This window comes from Protopterus annectens, chromosome 3.part0, assembly GCF_019279795.1.
Source record: "Protopterus annectens isolate FY-2018-M chromosome 3.part0, PAN1.0, whole genome shotgun sequence".
Lineage (NCBI taxonomy): Eukaryota > Metazoa > Chordata > Ceratodontiformes > Protopteridae > Protopterus > Protopterus annectens.
The window spans coordinates 470,219,955-470,240,215 of NC_056731.1; the positions used below are offsets into that span (position 1 = coordinate 470,219,955).

Consider the following 20,261-nt stretch of genomic DNA (forward strand, 5'->3'; position numbering starts at 1 on the left):
CATTGCGAGATTTGCCACTGCCTCTCCATATAAAACACATCACTGTCTGAACCTCTCTAAACTAGGATGGCTGGAATTACCCCACCTAATTCAGTACTATCAGCTTACAATTGCACACAAAGCCCTTTACCACCCTGAAAACATACCCATGCTCTCCACCCTTATAAAACCCTACAACAACTTAAAAGCCCTACACTCTTCTAATAAAATACTGATTCAAACTTCTCTTTCTAAGAATACAGCAGGTGACTCCATATTTTCCAACTCAGTTGGTAAGATCTGGAACCAACTTCCTCCAGACCTTATAGCCCAGACTTCCATTACACTATTTAAGACTAAACTGAAACTCTTTCTTACTAAACACTGGCTTTGCTCTTGCATCAATCCCAGTTGATCTAGCTCCTCTATGACCTCCTATTCTTCTCCTTTATTCCTCATACATTCTCCCAAATATATTTCTTCAATTTATTTTCTTTTTCCTGTCGACTAAATAACTATACTTCTCTAATAACACTCTTCTTAACTTTTTTAAAGAACTTAATTCTTCTCTCCCTTCTCTTACCACATCTGTACTTAAATAATTTCCTTGTCTTTCTATCCCCTTTTTTGTAAACTTCCTGAAATTGTTGCTACTGCCTTTCTTATTTGTGATTTATATCCATACTTGACTTATAACCATTGTGAAATTTTTGTATGTTCTGTTTTGTGACCATGTAGTAGATAGCCGAGCTTTTCTCCTCGGGCCTCCACTGAAAACGGACTTGTATCCAGTTGGACTAGCCCGGTTAACAAATGTAAAATAAATAAAAAAATAAAATAAAAAAACAAACTGACATTTAAACTTTTTTTTTTTTTTTTTTTTTTACATGTAATTGGATGGAAAATGCAAATGTAAACTGGAGAAGGCAGGTTTTCTATATATAGTAAAAAACAGAGAAACTAGGACAGTTTTCATTTCATGAGTTTTTTTTTCTAAAATGCACTTTTATGGCCCTGTTTATACTGTTTGCCATGAATATTTTGAAAACCAACAAAAGAGGCTCGCCACAGCGAGACTCTTTTGTTGGTTTTCATTACATATCTTTGGTCTGAAGAGGCACCCTACCCAGGACTGATCGGTTTTGTACTAATAATATGTACATTTTCCACACCTACTTCTAAGTCTATAAAAGCTAACATGTTTAACATTGTTAAAATATTTCTGATTTTTTGTTACTGAGGATCGCTTGTCTGTGACGAACAAAGGGTTGCTTTGGAACACTACATGGGTTTCATGAATTTTGGAAATTATTGCGACTGAGCTCATCAATGAAGTTTTAAGACCAGTAGTTTCCCTGTTTTTTATTTTTCCTCAACACTTGCGGTGGTGAGGTTGGAACTAGACAGATTCCTGTGGGTGTTCATTTTTTTATTTTTCTATACTCAGTAGACCCAAAAGTGTTACCAATCAAAGAAATTCTGGTGTCCAGATAATTAATGTGGTCCCCACTGTACTGAAAAGTAAACCTCAAGAAACTGGTTAAACTGTAAGTATTCAATAAAAGCATGGGTTGTTTCATGACCACCTTCCCATAGAATAAAAATGTCATCCAATTATTTTAAATAAAGTTTACAGTCACTGAAGAAGTCTGACTTAAAAACATTTTTTTTCTTCCAGGATAACATGACTAAATTTGCAAATATGGGGCCACATGCCGCCTTCATAGCTGAGACGGACTTGGTGAGTTCTTTAATCACGTCCCTCTGAAGTCTGGTAAAGTGTGCCAAATATTTAATGACCGAAGCGCAAAGGTGGCTGAAGAATATACATGCTTCTCGAATCTGTCCAGTGCCCTTGACTCCCTGCTAGGGGGATGGACAGAGGAACTTTATTCTGCAAGTTCCTTTTTTGTGGCTGCCACTACAACCATGGCATCGATTGGTACTCCATTGCTTCAAAATTTCCTGTCCTGGGTGGTGCCATGATCCTGTCTGGTCTCTTGGAGACTGTTTCAACAGACTCAGGTTCCTTCTACACCCATACAGAGATCAGATCAATAAGCTCATCTGCATGTGGAGTCACCCAGGAAGTAGACAGGCCAGCACCAAAGGCTTTCAGAAATACTGATTCTTCTTGGGAACGGTTGTTGTCTGACCAAACACGCTGTCATGTGGTGATCTTGGGGACCCTTTCCCATCATCAAAATAAGTATCCTCCATGACAGACTCCTTTTTTTCTCAATTGATTTTATTGAAAATTTTAACAAAAAAATAACATTTGATACAAATATTACAAAACAAATATACATATCTAAAAGAATAATAAAAAACTAAAGTAACTGTGTACAATGGTGTGTACTATAAAAACAAAACTTTTTAAACATAAAAAGAAATGTGATGAGAGTTGTTAGTTAATTATTGAAGTCTGTTTGTCCAGCAGTTCTTTGAATTTCAACCATATGAACAGGTGGTTCTAGATGTTCCTACCTTGATTGTGATAAGTTCAAGATGACAAACTTCAGTTGCCAAGTGTACAATTCGTAATAAATCCAAAAGGCGTACACAGATTTGGAGTACCAAACAGCTTTAATCCTGGTACCTCAGCATTTCGCCTTTATGGGATATCAACATATCAAATTGTAAAACTTAAATATACTAGACAATTAAACATTTGTATTTCAAAATTTGCCTATACATCCCACTTTTAAAGTGACCAGTGCACATTATACATAAACACATCTCTCAGTCATGAAAAACTACTACATTTCCCATAGAACTTCAGCAGCAGCAAAATTACAACTTGATTACAATGAATTCTACAGGAACATCATCATCAAAAAAATTCAACAAAGTTTACATAAAAAATACACCACCACCCTCTCATAATGTGTATGTACTCATATGAAAAATACACACACACACAGACATATTATATATATATATATATATATATATATATATATATATATATATATATATATATATACACACACACACACATATATGGACATAGTATCAATAAATTTCTTCAACAATTTAACAACACCTCCTGATTTAATCCACATGGGACCAAGGTTCCAAAATTATAAATGAAAGTAGTCTTCAGCTGACTTAACTTATTAGCAAACAGAGTACCACTACCACAGTTGTCAGATGGTTGAATACACTAAAAAACAGGGAATCAAAATTTCTCGAATGGGCTTCAATAAAATGTTCTGCCACTGGACTCAAGTCTATATTACCCCTTCTAATATTTCCCAAATGTTCCAAAATTCTAATCCTACCTTTTCTTTTGGTTTGATCTATATACCATCTAACCTCATCACACCCACATCCCTAAATGTATATAACACCACATGATTGACAATCTTTGCTTGAGAGACACATCTGTGCCCATTGATCATAGTATTAGATACATTTCTGACTCTATGGCACACACTGCATCTCCCACAAGGAAAAGACTCTAATGAACTATTCTGGGTCCGATTGGAAATTGGGGAGTTCAACAATTCTTTTAGGTGTAAAACTCTACCAAAAGAAAGTCACATGTTGTGGAAATAAAGTGCTGAGTTTGTCATCAGCTGTTATCATCTCATTCACAAAAAAATGGACATCCAGAAAACTAATGGTACTGAAGTCTGTGTGACAACAAAACTGTAAACCATGACTATTAGAATTCAAGTCCCCCACAAACTTCTCAAACTCAGATAGAGGTCCCTTACATAAGAAAATCAAATTGTCTATGTATCGCCTATATAACATCACATTCTCCTTGTAATAAATATAGGTATACACAAACCGCTTTTCAACCCCCCCCATGTACAATAGCAAAAGAGGAAGCAAAAGGAACCCCCATAGCAGTGCCCCTTATCTGCAAATAATATTCCTTATTAAAACTAAAATAATTGTGTGTTAAACAAAATTCAAGTAGCTCCAAAATGTAGGCACTGCGGGGCCCTTCACCCAGTAGTGATGCATAGCTTCAAGACCCTTACCTGTTGTAATATTCGTATACAAAGAAGAAATATCCAAAGTGGCCCAAAAATATTCTTTTCCCCACAGTATATTCTGCATTAGAACACAAAGATCCTGTGTGTTCTTTATGTGAGCTGGTACGGAACTCAAATGCATTTTCAGTAGAGTCCAATAATACCCCCATATTTTCCAGATAAGAACCAGTGCCAGCAACAGTCAGTCTCCTTGGTGCCTGCTCACATTCTTGTGAATCTTTGGTATAGCATAAAAACATGGGTCCCGAGCACTGGCAACAAACAACTTCTTAACAGACTGTGATGAAAGGAACCCCAGTCTTCCCCCCTTCTCTAATAGTTCACTTAACTCAATTTTAAACCGTGCAAGAGGGTTGTGGGGGAGCATAAATAGAAGTTATGTTCTTACCATAACGTTCCATGTTAGTTGTCTTCTTCTCGCCTTCTTCTTGCTGGATGGGTTCGGAGCCGACCTCGGCTCCGACTCGGCCACACTAAAAGCTCGAGAGTTGGTTCCACCGGCTCGAGGCTCCCCTTATATCCCACAATGCTAGGCGTGAGTTACCTCAGATCTCGTTTGTAAGCTAACCCCAGCTTATAATAGTATCAGAATAGCTATAAACAAAGTCCACCTCTAAAACCAGGGAGAAAGAAGGGTGACCTATATCCTCATCCAGGAAATATGCACAACAGCATATGCCTAATAAAAGAGGTGGTAGAAAGAGAGGTCACAATCACAACTCCTCTAGGTCTGTCCAGGCCAGGGGAAGGAGGGTGGGGCCTTAAGAAGAAGGTGAGAAGAAGACAACTAACATGGAACGTTATGGTAAGAACATAACTTCTATATGTTAAGTTGTCTATCTCGCCTTCATTCTTGCTGGATGGGACCGCGTCCCTAGCACCTTGTCCCGGGTGGCCTAACGGAACAGACTCCTGAGAACAGTGGAACCAAAGTTAGCTCTATGCCTAGAAGCTAAATCCAACTTATAATGAGAAATGAAAGTGTGAGGAGTAGCCCAAGTAGCCGCTGCACAAATGGTGTCAATAGGCAGTCTGTCTTGGAAGGCTAAAGAAGTAGCCAAAGCTCTGGTGGAATGGGCCTTAGGTTTATTAGGCAGCTTTTGGTGTCTAATTTCATAAACAAGGGAAATCAGAGATGTTAGCCATCTAGATAATGATACCTTTGAAACTGAAAGTCCCTTTCTGCCTTCTGCATAGGAGACAAACAGCTGGTCAGATTTTCTGAATTGTTTTGTTCTATCCAAATAGTACCTCAACTGACGATGAACATCTAGCCAGTGTAATTTTTGTTCAGACCTATTGGAATATTCTGGAAAAAAGACAGGGAGGTCAATGCTTTGATTTAGGTTTGACGTCGAGACTACCTTAGGCAAAAAGGACGGGTTGGTTCGTAAGGATACCCTGTCCTTATGGAACAATAGATAAGGAGGTCGACAGCTGAGTGCATGAAGTTCTGAAACTCTTCTAGCTGAAGTAATAGCTACCAGAAAGAGAGTCTTCCATGATAGCAATTTTAAAGAACAGGAAACTGCAGGTTCGAAAGGGGGAAGAATCAAAGAAGTAAGAACTAAATTTAGGTCCCAAGGAGAAGGAGGATTTCTTATAGGAGGTCTGAGAAGAAAAACTCCTTTCAAAAAGGCTTTGCAAAGCTTGTGGGACATTAAGGCAGACTCAGAAATACCCACATGAAAATTAGAAATAGCTGCCAATTGAACTTTAAGAGTAGAAGGAGATGAACCTGCATGGAAGAGTTCAGCTAGAAAATCAAGGACTATTTGGATGGAAGCAGTGAAAGGATCTATGTCCCTTCCTTGAGCCCAATATGTGAAGCGTTTCCACTTACTCAAATAAATCTTCCGAGTGGAAGATTTATGGGAAGCTATCAAAATATCTCGAACAGAGTGAGATAATTGAGGAAGCCTGGCTAAGGTTGGAACTGGAGGAACCAAGCAGTGAGGTTCAGAGAAGGGAGGGAGCGATGAAACTGACCCGACTGATGGATCAAAAGATCTGGAACTAGGTCCAGATGCCAAGGTCGCTCCAATAGAAATTGATGTAGAAAGGGGAACCACACCTGTCGAGGCCAGTAAGGAGCAATGAGGATCAACGAGGCCTTCTGAGCGATAGCTTTCTGTATCACTTGAGAGATTAGTGGGAAGGGAGGAAATGCATACAGAAGTCCCGGGCCAAACTTGGACTAGAGCGTCTCTGCTGGGTTGGCCTGGTAAAGGGAATAGAGTGAAATAATCTCTGCACTTGCTGTTTTGGGGAGTAGCAAAAGATCGCAGCAAGGCTGACCCCACTTGAGAAAAATTTCTCTCACAACAGAGTCTTTCAGAGACCACTCGTGAGGCATGAGGATAGCTCTGCTCAACTTGTCCGCGATTTGATTGGACTTCCCGGGGATGTGCGTTGCTATCAGAAACCGCTGAGAAGAAATCGCCCATTGCCACAATCTGAGTGCTTCTCGACACAGGGGGTAGGACCTGGTTCCGCCTTGTTTGTTGATGTACCACACTACAGACATATTGTCTGTCTGGATTGCAATCGTTTCCAAGGGAAGAGAGTCTTGAAGGGCTTGCAACGCTAAAAGCACTGCTCTCATCTCCAGAAGTGATGTCACGCATGTGCAAGTGGCATTCGTCTGGTTGCCATGTGCCCTGGACCGTCCTGCCCTGATAATGCCCCCCCCACCCGATCAGGGAGGCGTCCGTTGTCAGAGTAGCAACCGGAGGGGGAGGAACAAAGGGTCTTCCCAATAAGAGCTGAGGGGAATACATCCACCACATGAGATGAATTCTGCACGCCTGCGTGATCATAATGGTGTGGGACATTGGAAGTTGCTGGTATGACCATTGTGTAAAGAGCATCCATTGAAGGATTCTCATGTGGAATCTGGCTAATGGAAGCAGAGGTATGGCCGCCACCATAATTCCCAACACTTTCAGAACTAACCTGGCTTTGATTCTGTTGTTGTTGAAAAGGAGTGAGACCAGTTTGTGTATGTCTGTTATTCTCTGATCTGTTAGTCTCGCAGACATGTCTACTGTGTCTAGATTTGCCTATGAAGGTAATAGTACGACAAGGCGACAAAACAGACTTTTCGCAATTTATTGAAATGCCTAACTTTTGACAAATGCGAAAAGTGTAATCCCTGGCCATCAGAAGGAGATGCTTGGTGGGAGCTGTGAGGAGCCAGTCGTCCAAATATGGAAACACCTGGAATCCTTGTCATCTCAGGTGAGAAGCTACCACTGCCATGCATTTGGTAAACACCGGGGCAGTGGTGAGACCAAAGGGCAGGGCCCTGAATTGAAAATGACTGGTTCCCAGCCTGAAGCGGAGGAATCTTCTGGAGCGTCTGTTCATTTTTATGTGATAGTACGCATCCTGAAGGTGTATAGAGCACATCCAGTTTCCTTTTCCCAATAGGGGAAGGATGGACTGCAGCGTGACCATCCGAAATCTTGTTTTCTTGACTGATCTGTTCAAGATACTGAGATCCAAAATTGGTCTCCAGTCCCCTGTTTTCTTTGGAACTAAAAAGAACCTTGAGTAGATTCCGGATCCTTGCTGGTCTGCAGGAACTGGCTGAATTGCTCTTTTCGCAAGCAGCTTTGAAATTTCCAAAACCGCTAGATCCCTTTGAGCGGGTGGAACATCTGGAAGGGATTTTTTTGATTGGTTTGGAATGCGAAGAAAGGGAATGGAATAGCCTTCGGAAATGATGGACTGTACCCATTTGTCTTGAGTCAGGGATAGCCAGGCTTCTGGGTACAGTGACAATCTTCCCCCGACTGCCTCCGAAGGTGGGCAGTCGGGCAACACCTCAGGGATGCTGAAAGGGCTTATCAGAGAAGGCTTCTCGATTGCCCTGGTTCTGCGGACCCCCCCTGCCTCGAGGGCGACGTCTACCATTGTTATTCCGCCTCTGCCTCTGGCGGGAACCGACTCTGTCGTCAGGCGAAGTCCCTTGAGATTGTTTACGGAACCACATTTTCCCACTTTTCTGGCCTTTGGGGTAAGGCCTAGAAGGAGTAGAAAAACAGACTCCGACGACAGAAAGAGTCTTGCCATCAGTCTCGCACCTAGTCAAGGTTTCTTTCACTTGAGGACCAAAGAGAGATGATCCATCGAATGGGGAATTAGTGAAAGACGTTTTAAAGGGGTCCGCAAAATTACATAGCCGCATCCAGGCATGCCTACGTAAGGCCACACCTGTCCCTGCGGCCCTGCTCGCTCCATCAGCCGCATAAGAAAGGAGGCATGGAGGAGTTGGCTATGGAGTTCAGGGTAGCCAGCTGAGTGTTCATCTTATCTTGAAAACCCGCAGCTGTAGGATCCTTCAACATGTCACCGCTTCTTTGATCAAGTCCCTTTGAAGACGAGTAAAATGGCATAGGTAGTTCAGCTTAACGCATAGCAAATGTCGCTGACGAGAACATCCGCTTCCGTACCTGTCCATGGACCTAGATTCCTTGTTAGGTGGATGGACAGGTACTGAAGGATCAGCTAGTTCCTTCTTAGTGGCAGCAGCAACCACCATAGCATCCACAGAAACTCCTTTTGTCAAGAACTGTTTGTCTGCTGGTGCCGTTATGAATTTTGAGGGTCTCCTGGGAGTGGGGTCCACTGAATCAGGAGCCGTCCATGCCTCTTTACCTACCACCTGCATGAGGGGTCAAAGGGGGGAGACACCCAGGAGGTGGAAGGACGAGAGCCAAATGCCTCAAGGTACACAGATTCATCCTCCGAAGGGTTGAGGGCTGGCCAATTTCCCCTCTGTTTGAGGATTTCTAGAATGTCTGCAAAGAGACATCTTCAGAAGGGGAACGGGGAACCCTCGAATCCTCTAAATCTGTGTCAGAGGTGACGGAATCAGGTGAGTCAATGTGTTTCCTCTTACACTTTCTCTTCCGAGGGGCCTCTTCTGCCAAATCAGGAGAGGCCTCGGAAGAGGATGAGATCCCACAGGGGTTCCTGAGGAGCTGGCTCTCTGCGGTCCGGGATGAGGGAGTGAGTCGACTTGACCTGAGGCACCGTAGAGGGAGGGGCGGACGGAGCCGACTGTGGAGTAGAGCCAGGTTCTAACACACTCCGCATGACCTCGAACGCACCCCTGTCAGGCAGAGCCAGAGGTCCCCGCTCCAAGAAGCTGAGAACCTCCCTCGGCACCGACAGTGATGGCTCCGAGGCCGATGTCGGAGCCGAACTCACCAGCGCCGAAGCTCTGAGAGGAAGAGCGGGGTCGGACAAGGGTCCGATGCCACTCACCCCCTCGGAGCCGACGAGGGAAGTCCGGCGCCGAGATTCTTCGAAAGAAGAAATCGGAGCCGACGACGGAGCCGAAGACATCTGTATCGGCTCCGACGCTACCACAGTCTCGGTTCCGAAACGCCCCAGCTCCGAGCTCAACTGAGTCGGAGGAGGAACATATTGATGGACAGGGGCAGGCATCGACTGATGAGTCGGGCTCTGAAGCATTTGGGCCAGTGCCTCGGACTTAAGAAGTCGACTCACTACCCTCTGAAGGTCATGATCCGACAGCCTCGATGACCTAGAGGAGTGAGATTTATGGCTCCGTTCAGACAGCAGAGGAGATGCTGGAGCCGAATGAACGGAGCCAAGGGATGGTGACCTAGATCTCTTCCTAGATGTCGGCTCCGAAGGTCTGGTCGGAGCCGACAAGGGAAAATACCTCGGCTCCAGCCGGAGCCGAGGGAACCACAGAAGCTGTAGACTCATCGGCTCCAGCCAGAGCCGATGCAGACGTAGGTTTAGTAGCCTTAGGTCTCGGCTCAGTAGCTGGAGCCGAGGACCTAGAAGCCTTGGAGGGCTTCCCAGAGACAGAGAGGGAATCCTCAGGCTTAAGTAGACCCCTTAGGATCAATTTGTTCTTTCTTTCCTGCAGGACCCTGGGACTGAAGCCGTGGCATACAGCACAGGAGTCCTGCAGGTGCAAAGGCCCCAGGCAGTAGACACAAGAAGTGTGACCGTCTGTCAGAGACATTTTCTGACAGCACGCATCACACTTCTTGAAGCCTGAGACCTTTGTGTCTTTAGACATCTTAGAACAAGAAAGTGTAACCACACACACTCAGTCAAACACACTGATTACACCTTATCTTATTTTTTAAAAACTCAAAATAAAACAACTATCAAAATGTTTTAGTTAAGAGAAGCAACACACACACACCACTAGGGAATGGAAGAGAGGCCTGAAGGCCCGAGGGAGAACTTTTAAGTTCTTGTGGGAAGAAACGGGATTTTTGTGAAAAAGGGTTAGAATTCCACTAAACTAAGGGAAAATGTAGTTAAAATTAAAAATAAAGGGGTTTAAGTATCCTAACTTTACTGAAAGTTTACTTACCAAGAAGCCGGTAGAAAACCAACACCTCGATCGCTGTAGCGGCAAACGAGATCTGAGGTAACTCACGCCTAGCATTGTGGGATATAAGGGGAGCCTCGAGCCGGTGGAACCAACTCTCGAGCTTTTAGAGTGGCCGAGTCTGAGCCGAGGTCGGCTCCGAACCCATCCAGCAAGAATGAAGGCGAGATAGACAACTTAACATCATAAATTCTGTCATGCAGAAGTTCAGTTACCATGTTCTGGTAGCCAGCTTTGTCCATAATAATCCAGTTACCACCCTTGTTTGCTGCCCTAAAAATATAATCTCCTATCTGGCCACAAAGTTTGGAAAATGCCTGCCATTCTTCTTTACTTAAATTAAATTGTTTACATTTAAATTTACTAAAGTCTTTTTCAGTGTTATTCAACAACAAGTTTTCAAACATAGCAACAACAGGAGACAGTTTATTGGGACAAAAGGTGGTTTCCACATTAGGTAAACTAGGAATCTTAAGCTGACCATAACCAGTAACAAAAGCAGTGCTACATTAAATTTTTCTTCAGTGCTGTAATTAAGTACATTTAAACTTTTATCATAATTATATATATATATATATATATATATATATATATATATATATATATATATATATATCTAACAATGAGTCCTTAGAATTTTTCAGATATGGATGAAACATTTCTTTGCATGTTAAATAAATTGTCTGTAGAAAAATACATCAATAAGTGTGTCAGAAAGTGGAAAATTTGCTAAATTAATTTTTAAACAATAAACATTACTATCTTCAATTTCGAGTCCATTACCGACAACTTGTGAAGATACATGTTACAAATTTCCAAAAATTAACATTTCCTTTTTTTTTTTCTGTTTGCTGCCTGTATTCCCATTGCTGCTGCTGTGCTGAAAACCCGGAGAACCCTGCGATTAACCTGATTGGTTCTCCTGACCAGCTGATCCTGCATTAGGCAGCATCTCAAAAGAGACATTCTTTTTTTGATGAAGTTTCAGCTAAAGAGTATGAATAATCATGACTAGATGACAAAAAACTGTTCTTTCTATTTTGCGACCTTCCCTTACAAGGGAACTGGCCAACTGAATACACAGAACCACTGGCAAAGTCATTTATGCCCCTTTCTAGTTTTTTCTTCTTTCTGCCAATCATTTCAGCTTCCACTTTATTTAGTTTCTGTTTAGTGTCACTAAATTTTGTGATAAAAGAGGGCTCAGAAATATGTTGTTTTAGTGAGCTCTCTAGGTTAGTAATCTCTCGCTGAACTTGTTTTAAAGTAAACAAGTTCCTTTTCACTAGGATTTTTAACCAGCCCAAAGTATATTGTAATGAAACCTCACACCATTCGAGCAATAAATCTTGTTCTGCCTCTGTAAACCCTCCAGCTGGAAGTCAGTCTATGAGTAAACCACTGGGAATTATATTTGAAGCCAAATATTTCTCTAGAAGTTTAGTGCAATAAAAAAAGATTAATTTCTTTTACCATCAGTCTCTCCGGCTATTCAGACTTCACTGACTGGTCATTATAACCTACAGAGCTCCATGGATTAGCTTCAGTCAATGGGGATTCTCTCTCCTTAAGGAGTTCCATGAACAAGCTATTTGTTGCAGCTTCCATAAAAACACTAGTCACCAAAAGAACTGGTAACACCAACAGTGCCACACTATAAACACTTATCAAAACCAAAGAAAAAGCACAAGAACCTATTAAATCCAAAAGGCGTACACAGATTTGGAGTACCAAACAGCATTAATCCTGGTACCTTGGCATTTCGCCTTCAAGGGATATCAACATATCAAACTGTAAAACTTAAATATACTACACAACTAAAAATTGTGTTTCAAAATTTATCTATACATCCCACTTTTAAAGTGACCAGTGCACATTATACATAAACACATTCCTTAGTCATGAAAAACTACATTTCCCATAGAAATGTAGCAGCAGCAAAATTACAACTCGATTACAATGAATTCTACAGCAACACAATCATCAAAAAAATTCAACCAAGTTTACATATAGAACACCCTCTCATAATGTGTGTAGGCACTCATATAAAAATATATATATTTTTATAAGAGTACATACACACATTATGAGAGGGTGTTGTATTTTTTATGTAAACTTGGTTGAATTTTTTTGATGATGCTGTTGCTGTAAATTAATTGTAATTTTGCTACTGCTGAATTTCTATGGGAAATGTAGTAGTACCCTGCTTGCAACAGTTAGTTTACTGTTGCATCTTTTATTTTTTTTTCTGTGTTCGAACTTCAGCAAGTTCAACTATACCATATAGGGTTCAAACTTGTTGAAGTTTCATCACATTACAGGAACCCTCTTATAATATCCATATTTAATCACATCCATGTTTATTTTATTCACTTCTTTTAAATCTTCAAAAAAATCTTTTTTACACAGTTTTCCCCATAACCTTTTTACTCTTTTACATTTCAAAAACGTGTTTTGTAGTTGTTTCTTCTTGACAATGTAAACAAATTCACTTTTCTTCTTATATGGTATATTTCCTTTTACTTGCTATTTATCTATTACCAGTCTCCACAAAAAATCTTGATATTCTACTTTCTTGCCATTTATCTATTACCAGTCTCCACAAAAAATATTGATATTCTACTTTCTGATTACATTTATTTATTTTTTATAGTTTTTAAAATTTTCAACTGTTCAGTTTTCCCATGGTTTTACATAGTAATGTTTAATCATTACATTCTCATACCATACTTTTCTTTTTCTATATCAATTTTTTATTTTCCAGAAAAATATTTTTTTATTGCTAGCATTTTATTTGCCATTTATACCCTCTTTTTCTCTTTTACCATACCCCAAAATGTTTAATACTTATTATTTATACTATTTACTATTAATCTCTCATCTTTTTCATTTATCCACTTTAACACATTGTTCAAATTTAATGAAGCAGCATATACCACTAGATTAATTAACCCTAAACCACCTCCTCCTTTTCTTACTTACAAAACTCCTCTTTTTACTGGGTTTAATATAGAACCCCATATAAAAAAAAAAATATCTGCAATAATTAATTTTTGAATTCTGCTTGAATCTTTACTCCCAAATGTTATACCTAACACACAAATTTCATTCATAGGTTCATAGGTTCATAGGTTTATACTAGGCTATCTGCCCTAAGGCATTTATAAGCCTAGCCCAAATTTTTGTGACTTACGCCACCCCTTATATGAAAAAATACTGTGCCCATTAGTTTGTTGTGCCTCTGTCCAGCAGTGACACAGAGATGATTCCCGGGGTAAACCTACGATCTCCCATCCACAGGTCTAGATTTCTCTTGAACAGAGTCAGCGAGGTGCTCTGCCTCACATGGACTGGGATTTTATTCCACAGCATAGGGAGTCTCTGAGTGATAAATCTATCCCTCCAGCACGTCCTATTTATATCCGTGCTAAGGTTTAAGTCGCTTGCTCTAGTGGTTTTGGTGGATTTGGATTTTTTGAGGTGGAGCATGTCCATTAATTCCAGGTTGGACATGGCCTTGTATGTCAGGCACATGTCACCTCTGAGCAGACGGTATGCGACTGAATAGAGCTGGAGTTTCTTCAATCTGGCAGCATATGACAGATTTTGGAGTCCCTTTATCCTTTTGGTGAGGAACTTTTGGGGTCTCTCCAATTGCTGCAGATGTCGGGTGAGATACATCCTGAATGGGGCATTGTACTCGATCATTGGTCTGATAAGTGAAGAGTACAGGCGAACAATGACCTCACTAGATCTGGATGTGAATCCCTTCATGATCAGGTGGGCAATGTAGAAGGTCTTTCTAACCACTTTAGCAACGTGAGTGTCAAAAGAAAGGCCACTGTCAACCTGGGTCCCCAGGTCCCTGATAACCTCTTCTGTGCTTAGTGGATTGCCACCTATATGGTAGCTTGGGGTTACCTTGTTTTTCCCGAAGGGTATGACTATACATTTTTGGCGTTTAACTTCAGGCCATGGCTCTGGCACCAGCTATCTGTTTCCATGAGTCCCTTCTGAAGGATATCCGTGTCCGATGCACTTTCCACTATGGCCCAGTTTGCAGTCGTCTGCAAACTTTGTCAGCCAAAGTCCTCCCATGTTGGCCTGTACTTCTGAGAAGTAGATGCCAAACAATAGGGGCCAAGGACCGAGCCCTGTGGGACACCACTTGTGACCGCTTGGAGTCTGACATAGCGCCAGCAACTCTAACCCTGTGGGTTCTGTCCTTAAGCCAGTTTGCAACCCATCTTGTGACATATGGGTTTACATTTAAGCTGGTAAGTTTTTCTACAATACCGAGTGGGGTATTGCGTGAAAGCCTTTGCAAAATCAAGGTAGGCTGTATGGACTGCCTTTCCTCATCAATGGCCTTGGTGACTGTTTCAAGAAGTCGACCAAGTTCAAAAGGCATGATCTTCCCTTGACAAAGCCAAACTGGGTCGGGTCCAATGTCTGCAAGTCCCTATATCTTTGTTTATGAGCTCCATTATAATCCTCTCCATAGCTTTGCAGACTAGACTTGTTAAGCTTATGGGGCGGTAATTACCAGGGTCCGTAGAGGCGCCGCCTTTGTGGAGTGGGACCACAGTTGCCGTACGCCACTCCTTGGGCACGTATCCTGTGGTAAGGCTGAGATTAAACAGCTGCCTTATGTGCGGGTTTAATTCCTCATTTAGCTCGTGTAGCACACAGCCGGGGACACCATCCGGTCCCATTGATGCTGTGTTTTTAGCTTTAGAGAGAGCAGCTTTCACCTGCGCATTTGAGATGTCCGGGAGGCTACACTCGGCTGGGATAGTTATCTCTCCTTTAGGGGGGGAGAGGGGGGTGAAGTTTGCACTGAATCTGTCTGCCAGTATGTTGGCAATGTCTGTGGGTTCAGTGATTTTTGTATCATTTTGGACTAATTCTGAGCATATCTGGGAGTTTCCACCCAGGTTCCTAACATAGCTGAAAAAGGCCTTATGATTGTCCTTTGAATCCATGGCAATTTTTCTCTCAAAATTGGCCTTAGTTGATTTTATGAGTGCTCGTATTTTTTTACTAATAATGATCAGGGGTGACTTCCCTTTTATGGATTTTGTTCTATCATGTAATAGCTTTCTCCTCTTATTGTAAAGTTTGTTAATGGCTGGGGTCCACCAGACTGGACGTTTGCCCTTTGTGGAAAGAGTCTTGGTTTTATTTGGGATTGCCTGATCCATGCAGTCCTGGAGGTGTTCATGGAAGGCATTTGTAAGGGCTTCTGCAGCTTGGGTTGTGGTTTCCACTGGCTCAGGGGCCTTGAAGGATACCACACCAGTCTTGAGTAGTGTGAAGTTTGCTTTAGAGAAGTTCTTCACTATGGTCTTTTTGTTTGGGGTGGGGGATGTGGATTTCCAGTGAGATTAGTTTATGATCAGATCTCACCAATGAGGGATATACTTCCGGTGTGGAGCATTTTGTCCCCATGTTTGTGACAATGAGATCTAGTATATTTTCTCCTCTCGTGGAAACAGTGACTAACTGTTCCATGGCATTTGAATTTATGAACTCCAGGAACCGTTGGGCTAGAAAGTTAGGGCTTGAGTAATGTTCCCAGTCTATATTTGGGTAGTTGAAGTCACCCAATATGATGGTGTTTGGAGATACATTTATACCCTCCAGTGTCTTCAGGAAGGCTGTGTGGGGTTCCTGAGTTTGAGAGGGTGGCCTGTAGCATGCTACAATTTGTAGAGCAGTTTTGCCTATGGTTAGTTGCACCTGGATGGTTTCCGAAGCTTCGTGCGTTGCCACCAACCTGGAGGTGTGGGTATCCTTTATGAATATGGATACACCCCTCCTTTTGTGGTGTGGTCCGGGTTTTGGGGCGGAACACATGATATGAGGTAAAACCTGATAGTGCCGGGTGCTCTCAGGAGCCTTGAACCAGGTTTCAGTTACAGCACAGACATCGATGTTCTCCATACTGAGAAGGGCCTCGAGTGCATGCATTTTGAGATTTAGACTTCTGGCATTGAGCAGCATTACCCTCAGTTTCTTCCCATTTTTGTTTTCTAGGGTGGTAGGTTTAGAATTTGAGCCTTGCCTAAAAAGGCACTATGGGCTGGCAAGAGCCTTAGCCAAAATACCGAATCCCAGGGGAGACAGGTGCAAGCTGTCCCTTGAAGCAGCGTGGCTTGTCAAGCATGTCATCCCAGGCAGACAGACACTGGATCCCCTTTGAATGACACCAGACATTAAGCCAATTGTTAAAGCTGATCATCTTGTCTCTATATTGTGCATCATTCTTGGTGAAGGAAGGATACTGCTCAGGGTTAGGGTCATACCTGCCTGGGCTACATAATCAGAGAGCTCCTCTATGTCTCTTTTCATGTAGTCCAGGGAGGTACGTCTCAGGTCGTTCACACCAGCATGGACAATGACTGTGTCATATTTGTACTTGCCGTGGAGTGACCCGAATGCTTGTGTTATGTGGTGGATTCTAGCGCCCGATAGGCAGCTTACTGTGACCCTCTCCTTGTTCAGCCTGGTGAGTGGGACGTCAGTGTGTCTGACTATGGAGTCACCTATGACAAGTATGTTTGGTGTTGTATTTGGCCTTAAGGGCTGTGACTGCTTTGCACACTGCTTTTGTGGTTTATGTGTTGCTTGTGGGGTGTCTTGAGGTAGCAGTTGTTTGGGTGTCTGCTTTGGAGGCCTCTGCTGTTTAGGTAAATTTCAATGTAAAATATACATCCTAATATTTATTACATCATCTAAACCTTTTCTTTTCTCTTCATTTAAAGCCATAGCTATCATTGAGACACCCACTTGTAATTTTGTTTTTGCAACTATTATAATGTCATATGTTACAGAACTGGAATTCTTAACCTTTCAGGTGTTACATACCCCATCGTCCTTCGTTTTGTAATTTATTTCACATACTATCACATTTCATAATTAATGGAAACAGTATACCAACTCATTGGACATCTTTGTCTTACACCATTCTTCATATGCACCTCTTGGCTTAACCAGCCATTTAGAAGTATTTTTACTTTATTACTATACGCAGACATACACAATTTTCTACTTTACCACTTATATTATATTCTTTCATTATTGCCCAATAAGATTTCATGTCCAGTTGTCAAATGTCTTATTAATGTCTCCTATCATGATTTTTGCTTTTTTTTTCTGTTCATAATATCATCCACAATTTCTCTATCATTAATAATTCCTGACAACCCTTCCCCCTTTATACTATATATGCCATCTTCCATAATATTTTCCATTTTATTTTTAAATATCTTTTGTACTATTTTCATAAAGAGCTTATAATAATTATCATTCAGTGACATCTGGAAGGAGGACAAGGAGACCTGGTGGTGGAAAGAAGAAGTACAGGAGAGTATACAGAAAAAGAGGTTGGCAAAGAAGAAGTGGGATTGTCAGACAGATGAAGAAAGTAGACAAGAGTATAAGGAAATGAGGTGCATGGCAAAGAGAGAGGTGGCGAAGGCTAAGGATAAGGCGTATGAAGAGTTGTATAAAAGGTTGGACACTAAGGAGGGAGAAAATGACCTGTATCAATTGGCTAGACAGAGGGACCGAGTTAGTAAAAATGTGCAGCAGGTAAGGGTGATAAAGGATAATGAGGGAAACGTACTCACAAGCGAGGAGAGTGTGTTGAGCAGATGGAAAGAGTACTTTGAGGGGCTGATGAATGAAGAGAATGAGAGGGAGAGAAGGTTGGATGATGTGCGGATAGTGAATCATGAAGTGCAGTGGATTAGCAAGGAGGAAATAAGGATAGCTATGAAGAGGATGAAGAACGGAAAGGCTGTTGGTCCAGATGACATACCTGTGGAAGCTTGGAGGTGTTTAGGTGAAATGGCAGTGGAGTTTTTAACTAGATTGTTTAATGAAATCTTGGATAGTGAGAGGATGCCTGAGGAATGGAGAAAAAGTGTTTTGATACCGATTTTTAAGAATAAGGGTGATGTGCAGAGCTGTAGTAACTATAGAGAGATTAAATTGATCAGTCACAGCATGAAGTTATGGGAAAGAGTAGTGGAAGCTAGGTTAAGAAGGGAGGTGATGATTAGTGATCAGCAGTACTGTTTCATGCCAGGAAAGAGCATTACAGATGCGATGTTTGCTCTGACAGTGTTGATTGATAAGTACAGAGAAGGTCAGAAGGAGCTGCATTGTGTCTTTGTGGATTTAGCGAAAGCATATGCCAGGGTGCCTAAAGAGGAGTTGTGGTACTGTATGAGGAAGTCGGGAGTGTCAGAGAAATATGTAAGAGTGGTGCAGGATATGTATGAGGGTAGTGTGAGAGCGGTGTGGTCTGCGGTGGGAGTGACGGTTGCATTTAAGGTGGAGATGGGATTACATCAAGGATCAGCTCTGAGCTCTTTCTTATTTGCAATGGTGATGGACAGGTTGACAGACGAGATCAGACAGGAGTCCCCGTGGACTATGATGTTTGCAGATGACACTGTGATCTTTAGTGAGAGTAGGGAACAGGTGGAGGAGACCCTGGAGAGGTGGAGATATGCTCTAGAGAGAAGAGGAATGAAGGTCAGCAGGACTAAGACAGAATATAAGTGTGTGAATGACAGGGAGGATAGAGGAATGGTGAGGATGCAGGGAGTAGAGGTGGTGAAGGTGGATGAGTTTAAATACTTGGGATCAACAGTTCAGAGTAATGGTGAGTGTGGAAGAGAGGTGAAGAAGAGAGTACAGGCAGGATGGAGTGGGTGGAGAAGAGTGTCAGGAGTGATTTATGACAAATGAGTATCAGTAAGAGTGAAAGGGAATGTCTACAAGAGGGTAGTGAATCCAGCTATGTTATATGGGCTGGAGACAGTGGCACTGACAAAAAGGCAGGAGTCAGAGCTTGATGTGGCAGAGTTGAAGATGTTAAAATTTGCACTGGGTGTGACGAGGATGGACAGGATTAAGAATAAGTATATCAGGGGGTTAGCCCAGGTTGGAAGGTTTGGAGACAAAGCCAGAGAGGCAAGATTACGTTGGTTTGGACATGTGCTGAGGAGGGATGCAGACTATATTGGGAAAAAGATGCTAAGGATGAAGCTGCCAGGTAACAGGAAAAGAAGAAGGCCTAAGATAAGGTTTATGGATGTGGTGAGAGAGGACATACAGGTGGTTGGTGTGACAGAGCAAGATGCAAAGGACAGGAAGAAATGGAAACAGTTTATCTGCTGTGGCGACCCCTAACGGGAGCAGCCGATAGAATAAGACTATCGGTCTGCAGTTTTTGTCTTCTATCTTCCTCCTTCCACATGAATTTCATTTAACCATTCATTCCAATCTTTTAAAAATGTTTTTTGCCAATCCCTTAATTTTTTATACATTTTATACCCTATTTCATCTGGGCCTGCAACTAAATCTATAATACTGGTCCTAATACTTTCTCTAGCTCATGTAAACAAATCTCTTTTTCCAACTCTTTATTCTCTTTTTCTGTTAACTTTTTGATTTTCCATGTTTTTTCACTACCTTATGTTTTCTTTACATATTTCTTGTAAATATTGTGCTACACTATTTCTCCATTTACATTTATCTCTCATTACACTGCCATCTTCTTTTACTAATTTGCTTAAGTAATTCAATACTTTTCTTTTTCCTTGTAAAAATATCTTTGCTTATATAACAATTCTATTTTTTCTTCATTTATTTAATATAACTCTTTTTCTTTGAAGTACTTTCTATCATTATGTTCTAAATCTTCCAATACTTCATGTTATGTCCTTTCATATTTTTCTTTCTTGACTTTTCTTACATCATAGTGCCACTGTAAAAAACATTTTTTATATTTTTCCTTAAATATCTCCCAATCAGACCAATTTTTATAAAATGATCTCACAGTAATATGATCTTTCCATAATTGTATT

At 41.5% G+C, this 20,261-nt stretch overlaps 1 protein-coding gene across 1 annotated transcript in view; it reads right to left on the minus strand.

Moving 5' to 3' along the window:
• Positions 1-20,261, minus strand: part of MLH1 (mutL homolog 1) — a 2,895,606-nt gene that overhangs the window by 497,895 nt on the left and 2,377,450 nt on the right. The window lies entirely within an intron of this gene.